The sequence below is a fragment of the Lissotriton helveticus genome, chromosome 1_1, assembly GCF_964261635.1.
Source record: "Lissotriton helveticus chromosome 1_1, aLisHel1.1, whole genome shotgun sequence".
Taxonomy (NCBI): Eukaryota; Metazoa; Chordata; class Amphibia; order Caudata; family Salamandridae; genus Lissotriton; species Lissotriton helveticus.
In genome coordinates this window covers 1,534,019,556-1,534,047,231 of record NC_136057.1, presented here as the reverse complement: position 1 = coordinate 1,534,047,231, position 27,676 = coordinate 1,534,019,556, and positions in this window count along the sequence as shown.

Genomic DNA, 27,676 nt, shown 5'->3' with positions numbered 1-27,676 from the left:
TCTCAGGCTGCAATCCAGCTGCCTCTTGCACCATCGGCACAGCAGTGTCCTCCTCTAACACAGGCTCTTCATCTGCACTGAGAGTACCTTCATCAGTGGAGATGTGTGGCTCAATGGTTAGAGCAGGCAGACCTTGATGCAGAGCTCTGGCCAGGGACCAGGGTTCGATTCCCGCCTCGGCAGGTCTCCGGCTCATTAATTCCCCTGACTGGATATTCTCGCCTCAGTGCCTGTTCTGATCATGGGTCCCACGCTGCAACTCTGGGCAATAGCTTGCTTAGTCTCCACAACGGCCCCAAAAGCGCTGGGATGCCTGGCTGCACCTGGGGGGTGCCCAGGAGTGGACATTTCCCAGGAAAGCCAGGAAGGGTTCCTAAGCGGTATACGGACAGCGCCGGGACACCTCCGGTGGAGGTAGCTGTGCGCTGTGCGCTTTACGAATTCCGACATTTACATTTATTTTACATTTATCCGATGATTCCATGTGGAGAGAAAACTCACTGCCAGAATCTTCCCCTCCCTCCTCTCCCTCAGACGCACTGTCAGTGTCATAATCCGGCTCAGACGAAGATTCAAGAAGCATACCTACCACCTGCTGAGCAGTCATTCTACGGCTAGCCATAATGATTACTAACAAAGGTACCTTGACACACAAGTCAACAACTACAATCACTATGTGAAATAAGCAATGAACAAAATTCACCTTTATCAAAAATACCTACACAGTGCAAAACAATACCACTCACTTGCCAGAAGCAACCAAACTCACTACCACGTAGTCTGCACTGACACAGTATGGATCACCAATATCCCACTAAAAAAAGAAAGAGAAAAAAAATAGACATAAGACTATGCAAAACACATCACAAAAATGTTCATGCTCAAAACACTTACTAAATGCCACTAAGAAACCCCTTACAAAAAAAATTCAAACATTGCAATATTACTCATTTGGAGTACATACAACAAAAATAATTTTCTGACCTACAAAAATGCAACTACACAAAACTGCAGAACAACCACTGTCGAAACTGCAAACAGGAATCAAAAGCTTTAGACTAGATTTAAAAAGAAGAAAAAAAAACATTAGAATCACATACACAAAAAATACACTAGTCCAACATGCCAAGTTAAGGGGTAGGTGGGCCTAACAGTATAACATCAATAGGGGAGCAACCCTTGCCCTAGAGGCCACCCCCAACAAGACAAAAAAATTTAAAATTCTGGTGTCTACTGGCTTCTGCCCCCCTGTGGAACAGATGGGACTAAACACATACTGCTACTCTGCCACTCAAAGAGGGCAAAAAAGGCCACAATCATCCTCCCATAAAGGATGGGAAACGACCCATGACCATGGGGCGGATCCCCAAAATAAAAATAAACCCTGGTGCCCTAGTGGCCCTACAAAAAAAAAACAGCAGAACTGCCCTCCAGGTGATACCAAAGGGGATGATGGACGGAGCGCATGCGCAAATCTAACACTCACCCCCAGGCAACTGATCTTGATTTAATCCATCATCATTGTTTAGCTCACTTCACCAACCCAGTTCAGACATGGCCATATGCAAATCAGACTGACCCTGTGCCCTTTGATTGCCCTAAGTTGGCAGACGTGGGTACCTTGCTCACATTGCCACTGGACTCAAGCTAACCTGGCTGATAACGGCTGATTAGCCAGTAACCGGTCCCATTATGGTTGCTTTTCTAAAAATTTGACCCCCCCGGGGGCAGCCAAAGGCTTACAACATGCCCCTTAAAGGGGAGCGACCCTTCTCCAAGGGATTGCTCCCAAAACAAAAAATAACATTAAGGCTACTCAAAATGGCCCCCAAAAGGAAAGTGACCCTTGCCCAAGGGGCCACTCCCTGCTCTTTGCCCCAATGCATGGTTTCTATAAAAAAAATTACATTCTGCCCCCCGGGGGGAGGCAAAGCAAAAGTAATTGCCCCCTAAAGGGGAGCAACCCTTGTCCAAGGGGTTGCTCCCCAAAACAAAAAAAAACATTAGGGCTACTCAAAATGGCCTCCAAAAGGAGAGTGACCCTTGCCCAAGGGGCTACTCCCCTGCTCTTTGCCCCAGTGCATGGATTTTATAATAAAACATGTATATGCTACTGCCCCCGAAAGGGGAGCGACCCTTGTCCAAGCTCGTCATGAGCACCCGAGCACTGTATGCCATGACAAGCTCAGCTCGCCATGAGCATACAAGGGGTTAAAATGCTAATTTTGCCACAATTTTTGTATCTGTTTATTAACGTCCCAATAGTGTTGACCAAGCCCTTTTTTCATTTAGCTGCAGTCCCTATTAATCATACTGGTGTGGGCAGGCAAGAAACTAAGAATTAGCTGGGATGTGCTTGCCCACCATACATTTATGGGGGGTTCTGTATCCCAGATTTTAAGTTATACTACCTGCACGCTCAAGCTCACTTTGCGCACTTCTGGTACTTTACTCAAGACTTTATACCTCATGTGGCAATCGAACATAATGACATTGCCCTGATATATCTCAGACCTATCCTGCCACAGAAACGTAATATGATCCCTCAAACTGAAATAAACACATTACGCACCACATTGATTGCCTAGCATGCACTAACCAGACGGGTGGGCAAACCAGTGCTATATGCCCTAGAAATGCTTCTACTACAACACCCAGAAATAGCAGTGACAGAGGAAGACAAGTCACTCCAGATTCTACAGGAGGTGGGCTTTCACACTATGGGTGACTTATCTACCAATGGCAAGTTCTTGACACTGTCAGATGCTGCTGCAACAAGAGACAATTACCTGCTATTCACATTTATTTACTACTGACTTTGAGCAGCGGTCCAGACACACAACCTACATTTCCCCAGTGTACCCCCCACTCTCATGGCACTGCAAATGTTGCTTTCTAGCATGACTAGTCAACATCTTATCACCAAGCTATATATTGCTGAACAAAAAGATATGAATGTGGGTGGTGGGGAAGGTGGCAAAATGGAATGCAGTGCTAGAACAACATCTGGGAGAAGAGGACTGGAGGGTTTGATGTGCACAATTAAGTATGCTGACATCAAACTGTAATTTACTGATAATCCAGTTTAAATTCATACATCAAATGTATTACACTCCAATGTAGTTATAGAAGTATGGGTTAAAAGGAAACTCTAACTGTACCTGTTTTGGGGCTGAAGGGGCTGATTTTATTCATCTGAAGTGGACCAGCCCACAAGTGGGTTATTTTTGTGTGCAGGTCACAGATGTGTTCTCTGAAATGGTGTGAGCACTTGTGGCATGCACAACGGAGGTCTATCTGCTGGAATTGTTGAATGTTCAAACCGCTCAATAAGAAACCACTGTTTGTGTGTTTGTTGATGGCGAAACATAGAGTGGAACTAGACTGGGGGACTAAAACTATCCCTACAAAATCTGCATGGCTGGTAGATGTGGCGCATTGTAAATCTCAACTGGAACTGTACTCTGAGGAACAACTATTGACATCAAGACCAAAAGACTATTGGGGACCATTGATGGTTCATTTGCAGTCAAACTTGGGGAATGGAGGGCATGGAGGGATATGCCAATAATAGACATTGATACTACAATTGTGATGTCTACTTTGACATCTGATCGACTAGATATGTATAAAATGGTTTGTGAGACAACCAGAACGGAACCTAAATATATCTGGATTCAGTAACAGAATTGTGATGGGTACTGTTGGTAATTGATATTTGTTGATCGTATGTTATGTACACTATGATAAAATGGCAATAAAAAAAATTGTTCTTCTACATGCAACATTTCTTCTGCAAGGGCACCCACGGCCTTGTTTAAAAAAGCCAAAATCAAACTGCCTATTCAGGGGCATTTATTGGTGTAGTTTTTAGCTTCCGTTTTCCTTTTACCCATTATGCAAAGAGAAATTGACCTGCGGCAGCTACAAAACTGATGCCAGGTTAGATTGGATGTAGATGGCCTAATCCAACGGATGCCTGACTGCGATGAAAACAGTATAAACTCTGGAGACAGTAAGATCACAGTACCTTGAACAGATAACAAACCCTTTAAACAGGAGTTCCTGTAACAGAAGCAGGTACCAAGAGGGATGGCCCAGCCCCTCCTCTTACAGGCTCTGATGGGTGCAGGCAGGCCTGCTCTTGGCCCGGTCTTCACCCAATGGTTGAGAGGTGGCCCTAAGGGTCCATATGTAATTAGATATGCAATTAGAGCTCCCCAAGGGAGACACTGTCAGGAAAATCTTTATACAGCGATGTTGGGAGTATCTAATAATATACAGGGGCAAAAATATCTTGTAAAGTAGGGTGTTTATTACCAGAACACAATTGAAAATTCCTAAATAATATTCATGTGCTCAAATATAAGTGAAAAAAACGTGAAGTGACAAAGTGAGGGTGAATTAAAATCTTGACATCGCATTGACAACACAAAATGGAACTCCACACGAATTAACAAAATGCATGGAGTTCCTGTTGTGGGGGGTCAATGGCTTCCAATCTCTAGAGATTAAGATCATATTCAGGGCTATAGGTGAGTAGTCTGAATTAGTCCCAATGGGAGGTAATAGCAGCGGGGTCAGTCACAACAGTGAAACAGTGGGAATTAGTTTCTGGAGTAACTCAAGGTAGGGCATAGATCAGTGGTGATCCTGTCAATTCCGTGGAAATCTGGTGTCCAAAGCGCATAAAGGAGCGGGTGAATTAATTAAATTTATTTCATGGTAGCGTCCAAATGCCAGGGTGAAAACTGGAGCCCAATTCGCAGTTAGGGGGGGGGGGGAAAGGGGATAGCTGTGGGTCTGGTAAGTGGTGGGATAGTCAAGGTGCATATAGCAGCTCAGGTGAGTAATACCTGTAGCTAGTTCATGGGGGGCCCCAACGAATTAAGGAGCCTGTATATAATGGGGGTAGCCTGTAGCCTAGGTGCTCCTAGTGCATCTGTAACCAGTAACTGGATCCTGTACCGCCGGGACAATGTCAGATTATATTTAAGGGTTAAGTTTAAGGTTCGAGCCATAGATGAATGAAGGGCATAAGTCACCGCGCTGGGCGCACAGTAAATGGTGTCCCGCTCTGGACGTATTTAATGGATGATCCTGTTCCTTGTGTGAATGGTAACCTGCTCTCGGGACGCAATAAGTGCGCATATGTTTGAGTCACAAATTTTATCTTGCCACCCATTTCAAATTGTTAGGAAAAGACGGCATGTAATGCGTGGCCCTGCACAATCTTGTTGTCATGTTTGGGTTTGTATCTACCTCTTCAACAGCATTTCGTGTTTCGGGATCATACCCAAACTTAAAAAGCATTCTCTTACCACACTAAAAACGAGTGTTAAACACACTCTCAAACTCAATTTAAATCACCACAGAAAAATATTAGGCAGTCTCCTCACACTCAAGTTAGGGCTCGGGGATTCATATTTTGCCTATTCTGCTTGTATTTTGTGTAGGAGGGCTTGGCCTTTAGTAGCCTTAGTGAAGTTTAGGTAAAACAAGGAATAAATGTAAGCAATCATGCAAGCACAAAAACAGCAAATGTAGAATGAAACTGCATAGCAGAAAGTGCCTACTTTTGCCACCTTTCCTTTATCCTTGCTCTCACTGCTACTCATGCCTCACAGAAGCTGGGGGATACAAAATGGAGATGACTACCTTAGGGTTTCTTTCCCAAACCTAAGGGTCTGTGCAAGGTGTGAGGGGAGGAGGAAGGCCTGCTCATATGACTCTGGCCCAATCACTTAACTAGAAAATTGTTTACAGAGGGGGAAGAGAACTGCTACTGTTCAGCTCCCAAACTTCTTGGATGCAGACTGGTCCAACACACACTTTGCATTTTTTGTTTAACCCTGCAGGGAAGGTCAAGTGGGAAGCCCCTAAATAATGCTTTTCCTGCACTTAAAAGAGCCTTCTATTACCACACCAAAAATGAGTGCTAAACACACTGCCGAACACAATTTAAATCACATAAATCACCTTAAGAAGTTTCTAGACACTTATGTTAGAGGTTGGTTGTGTTTCCTTTTCTGATTTTATTTTTGCGGGGAGTGTTGCTTGGCCCTCAGAAGCCTTAACACAATTTATAGAAAACAAGTAAAGACATATAAGCAGTCACGCATACTCAAAAAGAGCAAATTTAGAGTGGAATTGCAGAGAAGAAAGTGTCTACTCGGGCCACCTTTCCTTTGGCCTTGCTCTCTTGGCTGCACAGGGCTCACAGAAGCTGATTGGTGCTGGAAAGGAGAGACATTGTGGAGATTATTATTCCAGGACTCCATTATACAAAAATCACAATAACTACTGTCACAAGGTTTGGGCACCAGACACTCCTGGAGTACCTTAGGTAAATGGTACAAACCTCTGCACAATCCTTCTCTATGCCACAAGCTTTCTGCGATTCTGGGTTCAGTCATGAAAGTTCAGAGCGTAGCCCAACACTAAGGATACTCGTGACCAATTCATGTTCTCTGTGTTCTGGCACCTACATCCTCAAAGTAGAGCCCTCAATTTGGTAGAAGGGCTTGATTTGCTTCTTACTTTTCTCTTCAAGGTGTACCAGTGGTTTTGTCCTACTAAATTTGTACTCAACCCCTTTACCTCCTCCATCCAGTCTCAACATGCTTCTATTCCAGAAAAGCCCAGTCCCATTACACTTCAAGAGCTAATCATATTTGGTTTTCCAGCTAACACTATTATACACATAAAGAAGCATTGTTCAGCAATAGAACAGTAGTGTATAGCAGAAGCACCACCCATGCTTAATAGTCTGTGCTGCTTCACTGTCAGACCACTTTTCCTCAACCAGGGCATCCTTTTCGTCTCTGTCTTTCTGTCAAGTAATGTCTGAACCATCACAATTAATTTGCCACATTTTTCTGAAATTACATCATACACCCTTGAAGTGCGAAATAAGATGAAATTCCTTATTTGGATGTTTGTCGTAAGTCTTTGATCGCTCACCTGAGGCTTAAGCCCAACATCCTTGGTTTGAACTCCAACCGCCGTATTTCAATGATGGTGGTCAGAATCCAAACTGGCCAGCCAATCTGACTGGCCTCTGATGGGCTCAAAGAACCCATCAGCCAGTCAGAAACTGAAGATAATCTCTTTAGGATGACCTTTCTGCCTTCTGGGTTATGATGTCAGTTTACGACAGCCTTTCCATGCTGGCATTTCAGACATGGAAAGGCTGTTGAAAAGTTCATTTGGGGGGCCCCTAGCAGGGCCCCATCCTCACGTGACTCAGGGTGGGGTCCTGGAGGGCACCTATGGTGCCCCCCTAAAGATCCCTGCACCGTGTGCCTGCCAAACTGTGCGGGGATTTACAGAAACGTAACTTTCTCTATGGGAGCTTGTGCTGCGGTCAGGTTCTAACTGCCGCACAAGCTGCCATAGAGGAATTGGATTTTGTGACCGCACAAAGTGCGGCCTCATCGTAATTGCGGTTTTGGGACCACCCACTGGAGGTCGGCTGGTTCCACAACCACAGAGATGTTGGTCAGGGGCAACTTCGACCAACATCATATTGAGCCCCTAAGTCTTTACATTATTTCAGTTTGATCTTAGAAAGAGTCCTAGGTCTGGAGTCTACAGAAAATAAAGTCACCTTGGACTATGTCAGAAATATTTTGGTTTTGAATACTTACCAAAAAATCTTTTCAAATGTTTTTCTACATTTTTGGGGAATACTTGTCATCAGTTACATGTTATAAGTAGCAGGCACAAATGTTTCTAAAGGGTAGTAATGTATTCCCACAAAACTCACATTTCTGTTTCAGAAATGTCTTTAAAATATTTTTTTCCAATTACACCTGTAAGCATGCGCATTAAGAAAACTTTTGAAATTGAGCTTTGTCATGCTTTTGCAGACAGGGCATCTCACGCCAGTTTATTGCTACACCTAAAGATTACATTTTGCCAAAGAGATGTAGATAAAAACAGTTCAACATTCATGTTTGTTATCACTAAGAACATGTATCAGGGATCTTGACATTTGCCCTTAATATTTTTGCAACTTATTGAATGTTAATACCAGTCACTTTACATCAGGGCGTTCTTCTAATCAGTTGCGAATATCTAACGATTGTTTTCAGACAAGCACAGCAAGCCTCTAAAAGTGGTTCGAAAAAAAGCCCCAAATTGTTCCTCTGTTGTTTTTCAGGTATTTTGGACACTAGTATTAATTGAATGAAAATTGTGGTGGTGTCCTGGAAGGATCTGGTTGGGTGTGCTACAATTAAAACAAACCAGCTATTTGGATGCCCCAGTTATAAAAAGCATTTTTTGGAAACTTTTCAATAACACTTTGAAACAAATGACAATGTTAACCAGTTAGAAGCTTTCTGCGAGTAGGGTTACATTCTGACGATAAGAGGTTGTCACATATACTATTTCTGTTTTAAGTCATTCTAAAATGTCCAATGAAAAACTCTGATATTCTTTTATGGCACAGTATCTTGGAGAATACAACTTATGTCCAAGTTTAAATGTGGAGGGCACCCCTAAACATATACGTGTTAGAAATTAAAACCGCTACTTTTTTTCAACCAATAATGCCTTTGTCATTTAAGGATTCCTGAATTAATTTATCAGTCTATTACATTTTGAAGGATGTACACATTACTGTAGTGTATCACCCTTTAGTGTAACCTGTGATTAATTCACTTTAGTAGCACATGTTGCAATCTTAATGTAAATATATAGGTTAATATATGATCAAATATTTTAAAGTCAAGATTAAATTGATAAGTGGGTATATCGTTTAAGATAAGTTTTGCTATTTAACTGTTTTTATCATTAGAGTGATTAATGCTGACTCAATATAGACCCCTTTATTATTAGATCTTAATTGTAAATATTTCCAAGCAAAGGAGCCTTTCTCTTCCGTTTCAAATTTTTTTGTAAAATGAGGTTTGTATTTAGTATTTTCTATTAATCTAAACCACATTATGTGTCTGTAGCAGTTGCAGAGTACCAAAACAGAAATTAGGTGCACTGAACAAGAAATGTTAACAAGCATTAGCAAAGGCCTGCCTTGCAGTGTTAGTGACAAGGCGGACTTATTTAAAGAGGGACCTATTGGGTTTCAGGGCTGTGATTGGACAGTAAAACCTCCTGTGGGCCAACATTTTTTTCAATAAATAAGCACCCATTTATGATCATTCTAACCATAAAATATGTCTTTTGCATGGAAAGGTCTTCATTTTTTAAAATGTTATATTCTTAATTAATGGTATGCCTCTTACTTACACAGATTTTTTCAAGTATAGGTTATGATTGGTGACCTAACTAGTATCTAAATAGAAGTTAGAACTATGAACTCAAATAATTTCTGAATTTTCGAGAAATAACTTGTACTGGCAAGTTATTTCTTAAAAATTCAGGAATTATTGATTCCTCCCCTTTTTTACTGGACATCAGTGTAAGCTCAATTCTAGATTTCATGATATGTCCTTATAACAATTTGTATAAATAATCTGTGATAAATGTTACATTTGTTTGTGCATATTATAGAATTTACACCAAAAGCTATATTGGACCCTTTCTGAGGCTTGGAAATCAATGTTTTTTCTTACAGGGTTATTAATATTTACAAGCACTGCCAGATGATGAAACGTGTGGTTGCATAACCTTATTTCTTCAAGCAGCAGTCTCCTCTAGAAGGTTGATGCTTCCAGACTGAAGTATTTGTTTTTTTAAGTAGATTCATGATTCAGCACATGGTTCTTAGTTGTATTCAGAATGATGTCCACTTTTTATTTTAAAACTGATGATTTTAAATATTTTATATGCGTTAGTAATTCCTATGTTGGGAGATGCATTTTACTGCCAATTTTGCACATATTTTGTATGCTTTTATGGCTGTTTGCAGATGAATAATGATTTTTCTGATTCTGACCTCCCCTTCCGTCCAGAATCATAAAAACTTTATGGGTTATTAGGAGTTTGGATAATCAGGATATCTGTTAAATAACGACGGATACTCGGTCTGCCATATTTAGCCTACATACCCATGTATACATGGTAAATAGAACAGAAGGGAAATTCACCAATTTTCCATGGATGTCTGGCTTCAGTCAAACTCTAAAAACATATTTAGTTCATCCCTGTTATCTTTAAGGATTGATGGACCACTCATATGCTATTGAAAAGCATGATCTGACTGTGAAAAAAATGTTAGCTCGCCCATCATCATTAATCATTTTTTTTCCAATTCCAAAAACCTATCTTTTGGTAATATACCATAAAAGAGAAGCACAATAAAAATACAATATCTGCAGGAAGTTAAAAATAAGATGAACAAGTTTTAAAAAATTAAAAATATGCCAGGGCATAAGAGTACACATAAAATTCATGTGTGAACCTTACACGTCCACATATACAATCAGACCAAAGATAAGAAATAATAAAACAATAAATAATGACTGCATGGATTATGCCAAGTGCCAGTTTAGTTTGAATCAACTTGGTTTTTGTTTCTTATCAAGCAAACATGAAACAAAAATCTACTTGGAGCGAAAACCAAGTAGGGGGTTGTGTCACTTAAAGGATTCTATATGCTTCCTCATTGCATGTAGGGCCTAGTTTACTGCAAATATGGATCAACAATTTTGCATGTGGTCCTTTGTAAGCTGGCAGAAGAATAGCAAATGAGGTACATTCTCACTCTTATAACCACACATGTGACATGCAATATGTATGTCATTTAACAGTTTGACTTAAAGCAATTGAGGGGCAGGTTTCCATGTCTGAACTGGACAGAGAGGTTTTTTTTGTGCTAAATTTGGGTCTATTACATCCCAAATGTTTTCCAGATGATAGTTGTCTTTTTTCATTAAAACTAGGTAGATATAGTGCCTTGTGCATGCATTAAATAATCGTTTTACCTCCTATGCAGTAATTAATGGGCAGCTGCACAGTCAGTCATTCCAGAGATTGCCAATCCCATCTTCTTTAAGGACTCTTTGCCAAATTTGATCCAGGGGAGGTTGGTTGAATTTCAGTAACTGAGAATTTCCTCCAACCTTCTCCGATATAGCAAAAGTTCAGGGACGGAGCATATGCATCTCCCGAAAATTAACAGGTGAAATTCTATCTTTTCAGTGATCAGCCTGAGTCCCAATTCAAGTCTCTTTTTTTTTTTTATTATTATTATTTTTTTTTATTAACAGTTTTTTCCCCATTTATAAGTACAGGGCACAGCACGCCAAAATTAAACATATACAAAACAATAAATAATATACATAAGCAGTACAATACATTTTTGCATTTGTGTTTCTGCACAAGTAATTCTAATACATATTTTGCCATACGTATTGAGCACCTTAAATCAAAGTCTAGAAATTAGTAATCTCATCCTTCCATTTAGTTATTGGTTCCCAAATTTTCAATCCCAATTTCCTTCCATTCTTTCCTTTTCGTGCATAAATTGCCTTTTCCAAATTATATATCTTCAGTATCCTAGCTAGCCATTGATGATATGTCGGGGGTAATGGGTCAAGCCATGCTGTAGAAATACATAGCCTTAATACTGCCATTGCTACAAAAATAAAATATCCACCTTCCATCTGGGTGCCATTGGCATTCACTCCCAACAATATTATTGAAGGCACTAAGGTATTCTGTATTGCCAATGATCTTTGAAAAAATATCTCAATATCCTTTACTATTATACGAAGGTGGGGACATGTTGCGAATATGTGGACAATATCTGCCTGTAAACTTCCACATCTTGGGCAGTTAATACCCGTTAGACCCCCCCCATTGTGCGATTCTTGCCGGCGTGTAATACAGCCGATATAGTGTTTTATAATGCTGCGCCTGGAGAGGTGCAGAGCATAAAATATTCTGGCCCAACTCTAACGACAGTTTAAAGCATTCCTTTCCCACTTCTAGCTTTTGAGCCCACGTATCCCCCCACTTCTCCAAATCATCCTGTTTACTTTCTGTTAATTCGGAGTAAAATCTCTTAATTGTACAGTCTGCCCCCCCCCCTGGACAATCTCCATTATTGATTTTTTTCCAAAACCCGATGGGCCACCTGTTTTATTTGCCAGGAAGCTTCTCACTTCCAGGTATTTAAAAAATTGTCTTGAGTCTACTCCAAATTTTAGCTGAATTTCTGAGAATTGCATCATTCCCTGTATGCCCATGATATCATCAAACTTCTTAATCCCCTTTTTACCCCACTCTTTAAACACTGAATCAGCAAAAATATCTTGAGGAAATATAGGAATATTAATCATTCTTGTGTATACGTTGTATTTCCCTAGGCCAGATCTCTTCCTAAAAGCCTTCCAAATGTTTGGCGCTGCAATGATCGTCTTGAATCGGGTTCTCTTAAAATAACTTGAATCAAACTGTTTAAGAAGTACATTTTCCACCTCATCCCCCAACATCAGAGCATATATTGGTATAGTTCCCAACTCATCGTCTCCTTCAGCCTCTGCCCCCCTAATAAGCCCATCATATACTGAAGGGCTACTGCCCAGTAATATAATTTTAAGTCTGGGAGCGCCCAACCTCCCCTTTCCCTTGGAAGTGCCATAAATGGTAATGCCCTTCTAGTTTTTCCCTTGGCCCATATAAATCTATTAATCATGCACTCTAGAATCTTAAACCATTTGGGTTCAAAAAACAGCGGGACTGCCGTAAAAATATACAGGAACTTCGGCAGTATCAACATTTTAACAATATTGGTGCGACCAACTATAGATAAATGCAAATTGTGTAGCCTGTCTAAATCCTTTCTTACTTTAGCAATAATAGGGGTTATATTTGCTTCTACCAAGATATCTAGATTTGAAGTAATAGTAATCCCCAGGTATGTACCTGACTGCACCACCCGCTGATCATGACATATCGCTTTTTGATTCTTTATTATTTGTGTCTTGGAGATATTTAACGAATAGCCTGAGACTTTACCAAAATTCCGCGCCTCCAACTCCACATGTGCGATAGCCTCCGTGGGTTTTGGTGTAAGGACCAACACTTCGTCGGCATCAATCAATCAATCAATCATGGACATTTATATAGCGCACTACTTACCCGGAGGGTCTCAAGGCGCTTGGGGGGGGGGGGGTGCTGCTACTGCTCGAACAGCCAGGTCTTGAGCTTCTTCCTGAAGGAGAGGTGGTCTTGGGTCAGGCGCAGGTCGGTCGGGAGGGAGTTCCAGGTCTTGGCGGCCAGGTGGGAGAAGGACCTTCCTACTGTTGTCGTTCTTCGGATGCGGGGGACGGCGGCGAGGGCGTGACTGGCTGATCGGAGATGGCGTTTGGGAGCGTAGAAGTTGATGCGGTTGTTGAGGTAGCTCGGGCCTTGGTCGTGTAGGGCTTTGTGTGCGTGGGTGAGGAGACGGAAGGTGATTCTCTTGTTGACGGGGAGCCAGTGCAGGTCTCTCAGATGTCCGGAGATGTGGCTGCGTCGGGGGATGTCGAGGATGAGTCTGGCTGAGGCGTTCTGGATCCGCTGGAGTCTCTTCTGGAGCTTGGCGGTGGTTCCGGCGTAGAGGGCGTTGCCGTAGTCCAGTCGGCTGGTGACGAGGGCCTGGGTGACCGTCTTCCTGGTCTCGGTGGGGATCCACCGGAAGATCTTTCGTAGCATGCGCAGGATGTTGAAGCATGACGAGGAGACGGCGTTGACTTGTCTGGTCATGGAGAGGGAGGAGTCCAGGATGAAGCCCAGGTTGCGTGCGTGGTCTGTCGGTGTGGGTGCGGTGCCCAGGGCGGGGGGCCACCAGGAGTCGTCCCAGGCGGAGGGCGAGGAGCCCAGGATGAGGACTTCCGTCTTGTCTGAGTTCAGTTTCAGGCGGCTGGTCGTCATCCATTCGGCTACATCTTTCATCCCTTCGTGAAGGTTGGCTCTGGAAGCGGCGGGGTCGTTGGTCAGTGAGAGGATCAGCTGGGTGGCATATGCTAACATCTTACAATACCCCCTATATATAGGTAGTGGGGTGATGTTCTCATTCATTCCCATTCTGCAGATCAGCGGGTCCAAGTACATAGCAAACAGCAATGGGGAGCACGGGCACCCTTGCCTTGTTCCCCTCTTAATTTGTAGTGGCAGAGTTGATCCAGCGTTTACCCTAATACAGGCTGTCGGGGCACTGTAAAGTGTTCTTATTGCCCTAACAAAACCATCCCCAAACCCAGCCCTAGTTAAAATATACCATAAATAGTCCCAGGAGACCCGATCAAACGCTTTCTCAGCATCTAACAGCATTACCGCCATCGGGTCCCCTGTGACTTCCATGGTATCGAATAAAGTAATGAATTTCTGAATATGATGGGTAGTACCTCTCCCTGGGATGAAGCCATGCTGGGTACTAGTAACTAATGTGCCTATAATACTTGCAAATCTCATCGCGAGTGCCTTAGAGTAAACCTTTGTGTCGGCATTCATTAAAGTTATCGGCCTATATGAGCCGGGCTCATTTGGTGGCTTCCCCTTCTTTAAAATGATGACAATATCTGCCCCAGCCCACGAACCCGGTACAGATATCCCTCTCTGCGCTTGCTGTATCGTATTTATCATATCTTTGCCCAATATATTCCAAAATACCTTGAAAAATTCCAGTGGTATTTGATCTGGTCCCGCTGCCTTTCCAGATGGGAGGCTCATCATAGCTGCTTTTATCTCCTCTGGTTCTAAAGGGGTATCTAATCTCTCACATTCCTGTTCTTCTAAAGTCACCAACGGAATATCTTGCAGATATGCTGTTATTTCCTCAAGATCCTTTCCTTGTTGCTCATCGTATAGTGCTGCATAAAATTGCCTGAATACTTCTCTAACCCCTTGCGGATCTGCAATTAACCTTCCGGACCTATCCTTAATTTCCCTTACCTCTCCTGTCGGCGCCTTTTGCCTTGCCCGTACCACTAACGTACGGCCCACTGTTTCGCTAGCCTCATAGCATTTTTCCCTATTTGCTATATATATCTTAGCAGCCTTGCTTGCTATGTCCTCTTCAGCGTCCATTTTTGCCTTTGCTACTTTAGTGAGAGCCTGGTCAAGCGGTACACCTGCTATAACACCTTTACTCACTTCTTCCTCAGTCTCCAATAGTGCATTACTTAACCCCAGATTTCTCAGCTGTTCTTGCTTTCGTTTATTGGTGTTATAACTTAAGGTCTCCCCCCGCACTCCTGCTTTAAAACTATCCCATACAATACCTGGTGCTGCACTACCCCTATTTATCTCAAGAAATACTTCAATCCATTGTGTCATGTGCTGCACATAAATATCGCCCTCCAACAGGCCTCTCTCAAAAGTCCATACCCTCACACTTCAATTAGTTGCCACCAAGGATAAGTTTAAAATCAAAGGGCTGTGGTCAGAGAGTATACGAGGTAACCTCTCAATTTCTGATGCAGAAAGAAGGGCACTGGAGATAAGAAAATAATCTAGTCGTACACACACCCTGTGTGGCGCCGAATAATATGTAAATCCCTTCTCCCCTGGTTTTAAACTGCCCCAAACGTCCACTAGCGCATTGTTTCTTGCAAGGCTAAGAACTGCTTGACAGACCCTCCTTTTTCTGCCTTGATAACTGACTTGAGATCCTAGCCCTAAACCATCCGCCCCATTGTTATTAAAGTCACCAGCAAGAATAATACGAGGGGCCCAGGTAGCTAATTTAACATCTAGGAACTCAAAAATGTCAGGGTCATCCCCAGTTGATCCGTAAATTGACCCAAGGGTAGTCCATTCCCCATTAATAAGGCACTTCACTAGGGCCCATCTACCCCATTTATCTCCCAACTTGTTCCTGTTTACAATATCCCTACATCTAGATAATATAGCCTCTCCCCTATTTCCAGAGCCCTGTCTTGAATATGCCAGTACATAAAACCCTAATTGCTGCAGAAGATGCCCTTGCTTCGCCATGATGTGTGTTTCCTGCAAAAGCAAAAAATCCACCCTCATAGTTTTTAATAATATAGAAACGTTTTGCCTCTTCTGTCTCTCATTTGACCCACAGACATTCCATGTCACAATTCGGGTATCCATTAAAATACATCCGGTGATTGTCCTAACCACATAAACCTAGAATCTGCAGTCATATCATTTCCACTATTAGATTTCTTGCTCAATTCTCGCCTTTGTACTTTCTTGCTTTTTATGCTCAACCATCATACACCAGCTCGCAAAAAAAAACCCATGTGTTGTGCACATGTGCTGTGCCCTGTACCCCCCCTCCTTCCCCTCCCCCTCCCATAGGAACACCCCTGATGTGCCCCCCCCCCTTACTGGCAAATAGGTCAATCCTGACCTCTATGGGACAGCTGTGATCCTGGATCGTCGCCCCCCCTCCCACTCCCTTCTCTTCCCTCATCATAATGCTGCCACTGCTTATTTCCTCTGCTGACAACTCCAATTTTCAAACCCAACCCCTCAGTTAGAGAGAAAAAACCTCCCACTCCTTCTATTGTTGAGACTTTCGATTCATTTGCACTACCGCGCTTGTCGCATCAGTCTGACCCTTATTTTCTTTTAGCCACGTCAAATATTCTTGGGCCTTGATTTCTGTATAGAAATCCTGAACTTCCCATTTCTCCCTACTTTGAGCCGGCTAGGAAATATTAAATAGGCCTCATATCCCAAATTATGGAATGGTGTTATTAATTGCCTCATCCGCCATCTTCTTTCCACCGTGGTGTGGCAGAAATCAGGCCTTGCAAAAAACACTGTATCTTTATATTGACGTTTAGCCTCAGGCTTAGCTTTACTCATGATTTCTTCTCTCAGCAAATAGTTCCCTACATAGGCCAAAATCGCTCTTGGTTTTTCTATAGTGGCACCCTTTCTCTGAGACATAGGAAATCTATGAGCACGTTGGATTTCGTTCTCCCAAACCCACCCTGTTATCTCCGGAAGTGCGCCTCTAAGCATTTCAATAACATAGGCCCGCATATCTTGCCCTTCTTTCCCTTCTGCTACACCCAAGAGTCTTATGTTGTTCCTTCTTTGACGAATCTCGAAATCTTCGAGCTTCCACAAAACGTCTGATGTTGTCTTCTCTTGATCCTGCCTAAACTCTTGCCATTTCAGAGCTTTGTCCTCCAATTTCCCAGTTCTTTCCTCAACTTCTGTGACCCTGCCAACTAAATCTGAATACAATTTATTTACTTTTCGCAGCGACCCCTGTATTTTTTTTATTTGCCTGTCTAGCTCTCCGGCTCTCAGACCTGGCCTCCCCCTGCATCTGTTTCAGGGTTGTATATACAAGATCAAAACCAGAGGCATGCGCTTGACTCTGTTGGTATGCCTGTGGGGGATTAATCCCTGCACCCTGCATCCCTGCGCCCTCATGGTATAACTGAGAAGTGGCCGAGTAGTCCCAGTCCAATCTGGGTGAAGTCGGAGTGCAAGTGCTTGGCCCAGGAAGTCCTGCTAGTGGACCAAAAGGGCAGCCTAAAGTTGGATCATGGGCCTATGGAGGTGGGGGGATGCCATCCCATGCCCTCCCGCCTGGTCCCGGCTGGTGTTACGAGGGTATCTACTCCTCCAACCGGAGGACAGCAGGCTGATCCATGGCACGCGGTACGCATACATGTCATCCACTGGGCTGGTTGGGGTTCAACTCATGCTGTGTCTACCAGGTGGGAGTCCTGCTGGCTGATGCAAGCATGGGAAGGGTCTTATAATACACCTGTCCTAGACCACAGTGCCAGGCATATTTCAGTCTTGGTGGGCACCTCTTCAGTCTTGGGCGGAGGGAAGAGGTTTACAACTTTATTTAGCTGCAGGTAGACTTCTGTGAATAAATAATCATTTTTTCATGTCCAGAAACTCCTATTTCTTAATCCAAATATATACCCAGTAGTATCTTTTGAAGGGTATTTTGGTTAATTTTGATTAAAAATTGCCCTCAGCCGCTGACTGTGCCAAAATATTTCTAAACTCAATGGTTTCAGCTCTCACAGTGACTACATAGTCCCAAAAGAAAGTACCAACAAAACTGTTATACCTCCTCTAATTTTCACAGTTTATTGTATCCCAGTCCATATTTTACTCGATAAATCAACTGTATTCACCTTATTTCTTTCATAGTGAAAATGTCAGAATAGACCAAATTATGCTATGTCTAAAAAAAAGAATCTCTTTATTTTTAGCTATCCAGACCTTTTTATATTAAGGGTCTTCTTCATTACTTCAATCAAAGGTTAAAATGCATTTTAATATGTTTTAAAAGCACAGTATACAATGTATTGATTTGAAATATGTATTATGAAATAAAATAGGTATTTGACTGGAACAGATTCTGGACAATAGTTGGAAGTAACTTTGAAATATTTATTTCCACTTTTCTCTAGCATCCATTAAGACAGCTGCATATTTTATAATACTTATCCTACAGTTTACTCCTGAATGGGTGTTACCATTTTTTTTTATAATAGGGTTCTTGTAACATCATATAGATTTTGGAGGGATGCCATATCTAGTGAGGATACATAGACAACATTTACAGTTAAAAGTCCGCAAAGAAGTCATATGTTTTCATTAGAAGATACACATTTCAACAGGATCACAGTGACGTAAAATGTCGCAATCACAAGCAATCCTCAATCCATTTGTACAATAGGCAATAATATTACACACAATTATATAATGAGTTGCTAGACTTAAGAAAATCCATGCACCCTGAAGAGGTATAGTTACTTCTAAAGGTGAATCATATGGCACGAAGGTGTCAGCACGTCACTAATCAGAAATGAATATTTTCCATTGCAAAGTAAAACAACCCTAGGTTCGAGAAAACAATTATGACAAAGAGGTTGTATGGATTCATTGCAATGAGAGAGGGTACATTACATATAAATATGTTTCCGTCTCTTGCACATGATCGGTTGGCTTAGTTGCCATCTCACTTTCCTGATCTCTAAATTCAACACTTTTCCTCCATATCCTTGAATTTGCATTTCCCAACAGCATTTCTAACTTGCAGTGTCTTGATTGTCTGAGGTATTCTTCCACTGCTGATGTCAGACTTTATATTGCAAAGCACGTTAGTCCACCCTCCCATTTCCCACCCCTACACCAGCTTCTTCTTGCCTCCTCAGCCTCCTAGCTAATTCTTAGCTGCTCGCTGTGCCACGTTGTTTTAATTTATTTCAAGATGGCCGTCCATGTGTTCACTTGAGCAGACATTCCAGGTACGCATACTTCAATAATTTATTTTTATTTCTACCAGCCCCATTCATAGATGGGTAGCAATCTCTAAGTGGGATTTACAAAAATAAAACGCTTTCAGTGTTGTCCACCTCTGCATATTCTCGGTTACCATCTTTGAATGGAATTTGTAAAAATATAATAAAACATGGACTCCAATGATATCTGCACATCTGCAGCTTTGACAGTAAAAAGAGAGTTTCGTTTAGATAAAATAGCAACAGTGAAAATTCGGCCTTGACAGAGTAGTGATTTTTTTTGTTTCCTGGCTTCCGCCCGGTTCTTCATACCTTCTTGTCTGATACATACATATGGACCTGCTCCAAGTACACTGTTGTGTCCCTCTGCCAATATAGATCTTCCTATTATATATTGCTGCCATTAAATGGTACTATAAATAACAAATATTACTATTACCTAAAGGTACACAATTAAATGTGCTTCCGTAGGATGGCCGGTCGAGAAGACCACATTGGGCTCTGAATAAGTGAACTTCAACTTGCAAGCAGATTAAAATACAGACAGTTTAGGAAAGCAAGATTAGATATTACTGTCTCAATTCATGTGCCTTTCCATAACATTCTTGCAATAACTGGCCACCATCTAATTTAACACGTATGAATTATAAATTGAAAAACGCTAAATGTGCAAAACTAATCTTTTTCTTTTGAGACTTTCCAACGTGAACTTTCACTTTGATTCTTTGGCCGTCTCGCACTATACCCAACGCCATGATTAGATATTCTGCCTTCTGAAGAGCAATACTACTAGGCGATGTAGAATTAATTAATTTTCTGTCGCAATGGTGGTGAGGAGGAAGCTACCAGTGCGGTAAATTAAAGAACCACATTAATATCATATCCTTTCACCTTCTGCTGCTTCTGGCCCTGAGTGAAAGTAATAAAAAGTGCCCACTGTTCTCAGCACAATATATGAAGGCAGACTGAAATGAGATACCTTCTGAAGCTGCTTTAATGAACGGACGAGGCCAGCACTGCAGATCTCTTCCCAGGTTTGTTTCTGTTGCAAAAACATACATTTAACCCTTCGAAGCCCAGCTGCTGCGTCTCATTGCACCGCGGTTAACTACAATGCAATTGTGACATGTAGAAATGATGTCCGCAAGAAAATACATATATTTTTAAAAGAAATAACGTGTAATATATAAAAGGTGTAACTGCCCATTCAATTCACTCTTTATTCAAATATGGTCTGCCTCCTAGGTACAGCAGTGCTTAATTTGTAAAAAAACGTAGTGCCAGGGCCCTCGACAGGAGGACACTATTTCTTGCACCATCCGTTGCCCCTGATAGCACCAACACACAACTAGTCATCACACTCTTAAAAGTGTGACAATTCGTACTAATACAGGCCCCCAACGCTATAAGAATGGCTTTGGAGACCAATACTAATACTTGGAAATGTAAATAGAAATAATAAATAAAAGTTATTGTGCTCGTACCTAAATTGGCAGACACCACTACCATGTGGTAGACAGTCATAAGTCCCGGTGCTGGCCATTAAGTGCCGGTGCCAAGCACCCAAAAGCACTGGCACAAATTAAGCACTTAGGTACAGGCAGATCAAGTAAATGTCGGGCTTTGAAGTTTTAAATGTTCTCATCCTGAAAGACGCTTTCAAACCTAAATGTGGCAAAAATATTACTGTGTGTTTTTATTTTTTTTTGTCTTCATTTACCTTGCAATCAGAAAGCTCCGAGGCCCCACAGGTCCAACATTTTCCAGAGCTATTTCTTTACACCAAGGATGTTAATGTCTTCTATAGTTCTCCTGGACTTCCCCTGCCCAGGCCGAAGACACCAGCCGGCGTGCAGATTATATCGGGGAGTTTGTAGACACATAGAAGGCGTAATCATTGGACAAAACCCTTCCCTAACCCTCTATTTCCAAACATTTTAAAGCAGAAGACCAAAATCTATTACTACTCTTTTCCACATTTCTATCCAAACTTATAATACTTTTATCTGCTCTAATCCATTATATTTCAGATGGCCACAATACTAACCCATTTCTTACAGATCTCTCTTCGTGCTAAGAGGATCAAGTAAAAGACCAGTTTCTTTTCCTCATTGGTAAAATCAACATGTACAGATGACACTCCCCAAAGAAAACAAGTGATAGACTTACCTGGAGTTCTGTGTCCAGTATAGCTGAGATATCTCTACTTACATCCACTCAATATTCATGGATCACAGGACACTCCAGGAACATGTGGATGCCATCAGCTTTTTCATGGGTACACTTTCAGCATCTTGCCGTTCTTTCCTTCCCCAGTTTCGATAGTCTTTATGGAGTTCAATATACTCTATGAAGAGAGAAGAGGTGGTTCCTTCTTAAATTGGCAGGATACACTCTAGCATATAACAAGTTAGAAGATACTTGCCATAAGTCTTCCAGCTGTCTCCCTGGCAAGATCATCCCCCACAGGTCAGTCGGCAGACTGAAGACACCATCTGACAACTCCACCAATAGCCAATACCATCTCGCCACTTCCTTGTTCTTTGGTGTGTCTTTCACTAACTCAGCTTCCAAGTCGTTAGATGCTCCTATTTCCTCCTTTGATGACTGAAACCAGCCTCTCATTTGCAAGTATTTTAATTTAGAGATTTTATTCTTGGCGGTCTTAGTCAGTTGGTCCTGGGCTATGAACTCTCCCTCTTCCACCACGTCAACCCATCTCTGGATCCCTGCGTCCTTGAGTGGTTTAGCCAATGCATCCTTTGTCCATTCAGGTGATCCTGGGGCATTCCATATTGGCGCCCACTTACTAAAGTACGTGATTTTAACCTCCTTTCTGATTTTGACCAGGAGTTCCGCTATTCCCCGTAAAATCTTAAGACGCACACTCTTAAAGTATTTGGGGTCTCCAAATTTATACATAAAACGTTGCATGCATCCTTCAGTGTCAGAAAGTATACACCTAAACATTCTACTAATATCTGAATTACCTGGAAGAGGTAGTAACATCTTTCAGTTTTTCAAAAGGAATGCCCAAGCATAATAGGTAAGATCTGGCAGACACAAATCCCCCTGTTCTTTCTTTCTACGCAATTTTTTCCAGGCGATTCGTACGCCCTTTAAATTCCAAATAAAACTGTTGATTTTGCCCTGAAATTTCTGCAGCCCTTCTGCTTTAAAGAACAATGGGATCATCTGAAAAAGAAATTTAGGCTTCGGCATAAATATCATCTTCACCAGAAAAATTCTTTCAAAAATCATCAGAGGGAGATGAGACAAGCTTAACAACAACTTCCTAACATCTTTCATTACATTTCGAAGGCTTGTTTCCAGAAGATCTCCAATTTTTTGGTTGATCATTATACCCAAGTACCCAAGGGTTGTCTCCAGATTCTAAGCCATAACCACCATTTTTGCCCTTTTGACTGAATGCCCTGCTATCTGGCCAAATTGAGTAAGTTAAATCATTTAACAAAGGAATTGTGGTCTCCAAGTCTGATGTATATACAAGGAGGTCGTCAGAATATAACGCTACCTTACTTTTCCACTCTTTATATCTAAAAGTGACATGCTGTCCTCTACCACAGTTATATCACCTATTCGGTATGTGTATCTCACACCTAGGTAACTCGGCATATCCCAACAAGTCTTGGTTGCTGAGCCCACTGCAGAATCCCAGGACCCCGGCTGAAGTCCGCTACAATGATGCCCATGGGAGGACACGTCGTGTGGTGGAGAATATTTTTGGTCTCCTGAAGTCACGATTTTGCTGCCTGGATAAGACCGTAGGTGCACTAATGGACTCGCCCAAAAAGGTGTGTCAGATTATAGTTGCATGCTACATGCTCCACAACCTGGCCTTGCGCAAGGAGATCCCCCTGCTCCTGGATGCTTAAGAGCAGCTGAGGGCCCGCCTGCAAATCCACATATGGCCAGTGATGTGGATAGTGGAGAGGAGGAAGGTGTGGACCTGCGACAACAGCTTATCAATCGCTACTTCCCTTGAAGGTGAGTAAAAACATACAACATGGCCATTGTCTGCTGATGTTGTTGTTGGTGAAAAGGCCTAGGATAGCTTTGTGACTGCTGCCTGTTGTTGGCTGTGTGCTGGCTGCTAATGTTTCTGGGACAGGGTAGTTATGCACAGCTACAGGATGTCTATATCGGTACTGTTGCTCATTGTAAGAGGTCCACGATTTGGCCCATGCGGGTGTCTATGGGCCTCAGCAGCAGACAGAGCTCAAGGGAATCTTCCTGAGCCTGGCCCGTTCGTCCTTGGGCTCGTTCATAGGCCCCAATGACTATGGCGATGTTGGCCAGGGCTTCGGTTTCAGTGCCCGGTTGTGTTTGGCTCCCACTTGCCCTCAATCCTGCCCTGCTGTCATGGACCAGTGGATTCACCACTCTACGCACCCGCATGCTCTCCCTGCCCTCCTCAGTTGGTGGGGTGGGGTCATTATCCACTGGGGCAGGGAGAGTGTTGCAAGCAGCACTGGTAGTGGTGGTGGAGGCCGCACAGCTCATAACAGCAGGGGTCAGTGTAGTTGTTGTTTTTGATGTGGTAGCGGGGGACAGTGGGGTCGTGGGACCTGTTGCGCCCTGGCATGCCTGATAGGCCGGCATCTTGCTCCTCATTCTCGAAATCCAGGGAGTCATCATCAGTGAGTCCATGTTCCGGGGGTGGAGACTGGCTATGCAGGTTGGTATTGTCATCCTCAAGCTGTCAGTTATTGGTCACCTGTGGGACAGAGGGGAAATGGTTATTGAAGTGTACCCCACATGCTTGGTGTTAGATGTTTGGATGTTACACTTTATACACCACACAGTTTACATTGACATCACTTTGGATGGCTGTACGGTACTGAGCATCATGACATGATGTGGCGGTACATACATTACTTGTCCATGGTGTGACATGTCAATGGATACCATGCGCCACGTGCAGATTTTGTAATTACGAGTACATGTTGTCATCTAACGACTAGCGGCACAGCGACTTTATTGGCGCAACTTTGTTGTTCACTCTGCCTGGCAGATGTTACATCTGAGCATGAACTAGCCATTGTTATCTCATGCATATCTTTGCCATGTCATGTGCATTGCTTTATTTGTTCTACAGACCATGCTTGCTTTATTTTCATATGGTCCTTCAAGCTCTGCCCCCATGGAACTTACAGATGGCATTCAATGCTCTGCATGATTGTGCCCTGAATTTATTCTGCATGTGGTTTGGTGAATCACACTTTGATTGCTGAGACAGTGACATACGCTTAGCTGTCTACACACTGTAAGTGGCTATTGGATCTGTGTCAACTTTGGTGGGGGGTGAGGGCTGGTGTTGTCATATGGCTCCATGCTCTTTGAGTGGAAGGGTGGGGTGCATGCACTGCCTACTTACCTGTTCAGTTGCCACATTTGGGTGGACTTTCTGACTTATCTCTCAGGATATGTGGTGGTGTGTTACATCCTGCTCATGGGTGGGACAAGGGGCCCTGGTGGGAGTTGTTGTGAAGGCCTCCCACCCCCAAACAATCCTCCCTGGGAAGATGGCTAGCTACCTGTCAGCTGAGGGTGAACAATACAATGGCTGCCACATGCTTGTGGGTGGGGGGAGTGCTCCATCTTGCTGAGCTGTGGCACAAGGGGGCCTAGCGGGAGTTGTATTGCAGGCCTCCCACCCCCAAACACGCCTCCCTAGGAATATGACTACCTACCTGTAAGTTTGGTTGTTGTAATACAATGGCTGCCACATGCTTCTGGGTGTGGTGGAGTGCTCCATCCTGATCATGGGTGCGACACAAGTGCCTGGTGGGAGTTGTAGTGCACTCCTCTCACCCACAAACAGCCCCTACCTGTTAAGATGGCTACCTACCTGTTAGGGGAAGGTGAGCAATGCAATGGCTGCCACATGCTTATGGGTTTGGTGAAGTGCTCTATCCTGCTTAGGGGTGGGACAGGAGTGCCTGGTGAGAGTTGTGGTGGAGGCCTCCCACCCCTAAACAGCCCTTCCTGGGAAGATGGCTACCTACGTGTTAGGTGAAGGTGAACAATGCAATGACTGCCACATGCTTCTGGGTGTGTTTGAGTGCTACATCCTGTTCAGGGATGGGACAGGGGTTCCTGGTGGGATTTGTAGTGCAGGCCTCCCACCCCAAACCGGTGTCCCTGGGAGGATGGCTACCTACCTGTTAGGTGAAGATGAACAACCCATAAGCCACATGCTTCTGGGTGTGGTGGAGTGCTTCATCCTGCTCAGGGATGGGACAATTGTGCCTGGTGGGGGTTGTAGTGCAGGCCTCCCACACCATACAGCCCTCCCTGGGAAGATGACTACCTACCTTTTAGGTAAAGGTGAACCATGCAATGGCTGCCACATGCTTCTGGGTGTGGTGGAGTGCTACATCCTGCTCAGGAATGGGGCACAGGTGCCTGGTAGGAGTTGTAGTGTAGGCCTCCCACTCACAAACAGCCCTCCCTGGGAAGATGGCTACCTACCTATTACGTGAAGGAGGACAATGGAATGGCTGTCATGTGCTTCTGGGTGTGGTGGAGTGCTCCATCTTGCTCAGGGGTGCCTGGTGGGAGTTGTTTGTAGTACAGGCCTCCCACCCACAACAGCCCCCTCTGTTAAGATGGATACCTACCTGTAAGTTTGGTTCTTGTTAAACAATAGCTGCCACATGCTTCTGGGTATAGGGGAGTGCTACATCCTGCTCAGGGGTGCGCCAGGGGTGCCTGTTAGGAGTTGTAGTGCAGGCCTCCTACCCACAAACAGCCCTCCCTGGGAAGATGGCTACCTACCTGTTAGGTAAAGGTAAACAATGCAATGACTGCCACATGCTTCTGGGTGGGGGAGTGCTCCATCTTGCTGAGCTGTGGCACAAGGGGGCCTGGTGGGAGTTGTAGTGGTGGATGCCTGTACACATGCAACCATGGGAATGTTGCTGGCTACCTATGGTGTGATTCAGATAGAGTGAATGTTACATCTGTACGACCTGCGTTGGGTATTGTGGTGAAGATGAATGTCATTGGGCCTAGGTGGTGTAGCTTTGTAGTTGTGCAAGACAGTACATAGCAGTGTAATGGTATACATTTGTTTGTACTTACCAGCCTGCACTCCCCCGGGTATTCCTGTGAGACTTTCTGGATGCAGTATGGCAAGCATCTTCGCCTCCCATGCAGTAAATGTTCTTGGTGGAATGGGAGGGCCACCGCAAGTCATCTGAGCCAGCTGATGGTTATTGTTGTTCTTCTCTGTCACCTTGCTCTTAAAGTCATGCCTCCGCTTCACAATCTCCTCCTTGTTGCATGGGACAGTCCCAACTGCATTGACCTTATTGATTTTCCTTGTCAACATATTTTCTCTAGTGGTTAATGGTGTCAGTAGGACCAGGGTACAAAACAATTGTGGTTCTACTCTGATTATCTTATCTGTCATGACTGACAACTCCCTGTCAGTGAATTTGGGTATTTTCTTTTGAGCCATGGTGTATGATGTGCAAATGATTTGAATTGCAGTTGTGAGGGTGGTGGGAGTAGTGTAGGTGGTATGTGTGTGTGTTGTTGTGCTGGTGAGATGTGTGGTGTTTGTCTATCCAATGTGCTGCTGGGTTTGGTTCTTTCAGGGCTGGAGTAGTGCAAAGGATTCTGGTCAGGCAAGGGGCTGGTTTTATACTCAGCTATATGGGTGTGTCAGAATGAAATATTGCTGTCAGGTGTGTTGTGTGGGTTGTCTTGGAATTTGTATTTTTAAGTTACCATGGGGGTGTGTCATTGGGGTGTGTTAGGTGTTTTTGGGGGCAGAGCTAGTTTGATGTGTGCACTTCGTGGCCTTGTTGTGTGTTTCTTTTTTTCGACCGTCATATTTGTCAAGGAGCGTCCGTGGCAGTGGATATGCAACAGCCCTTCCGCTGGCTCTCCCATTCATCACTGTTTACAATCGTGGCGGCCGGAAACAGCTGTCACCTCAGTGGAATCCTACTTTTAAGTGTGGTGACTCCGCTGGCATCACAGTGGTTTTGTGTGTTTCCGCCGCGAATCCGACCGCCAAGGATTGATTTTCACCAGCTCCGCCTGTTACCGGATGTCTTTCGTGACATCGTTTTGCAGCGGTCTGAAATTTCTTGTGGTTGGTTTTAATCGGGCCGCCAGTTTTGCCGTGGTACCAGCGGACGGTTGATTTCCGCTACCATAGCGGTCGGGGTGGTTTTCGGGCCGCCATCCTAATGGACCCCTTAGTTTTTCAAGGTAAAATGTTGCAACACTTCAATTTCTTTTATGATTGAACTAAAAAGATTAATGCCATTCGATTGGAAAAGGGAATTTTAAGAAAAACACAGGCGGTTGCCAGAGTGAAGCAGAGAATTGCATTCATCTCAGTATGTTTCCTGTGATATTTGCAAATGTTGAATGTGCAGAAAGTAATAGTCTAGCTAATGGCAAATCCAATCATGGTCTGAAAAATGAGACACATTAAACACAATGTACTACATTAGTTGTTGCTGGAGAAAATTTCATCAATACAT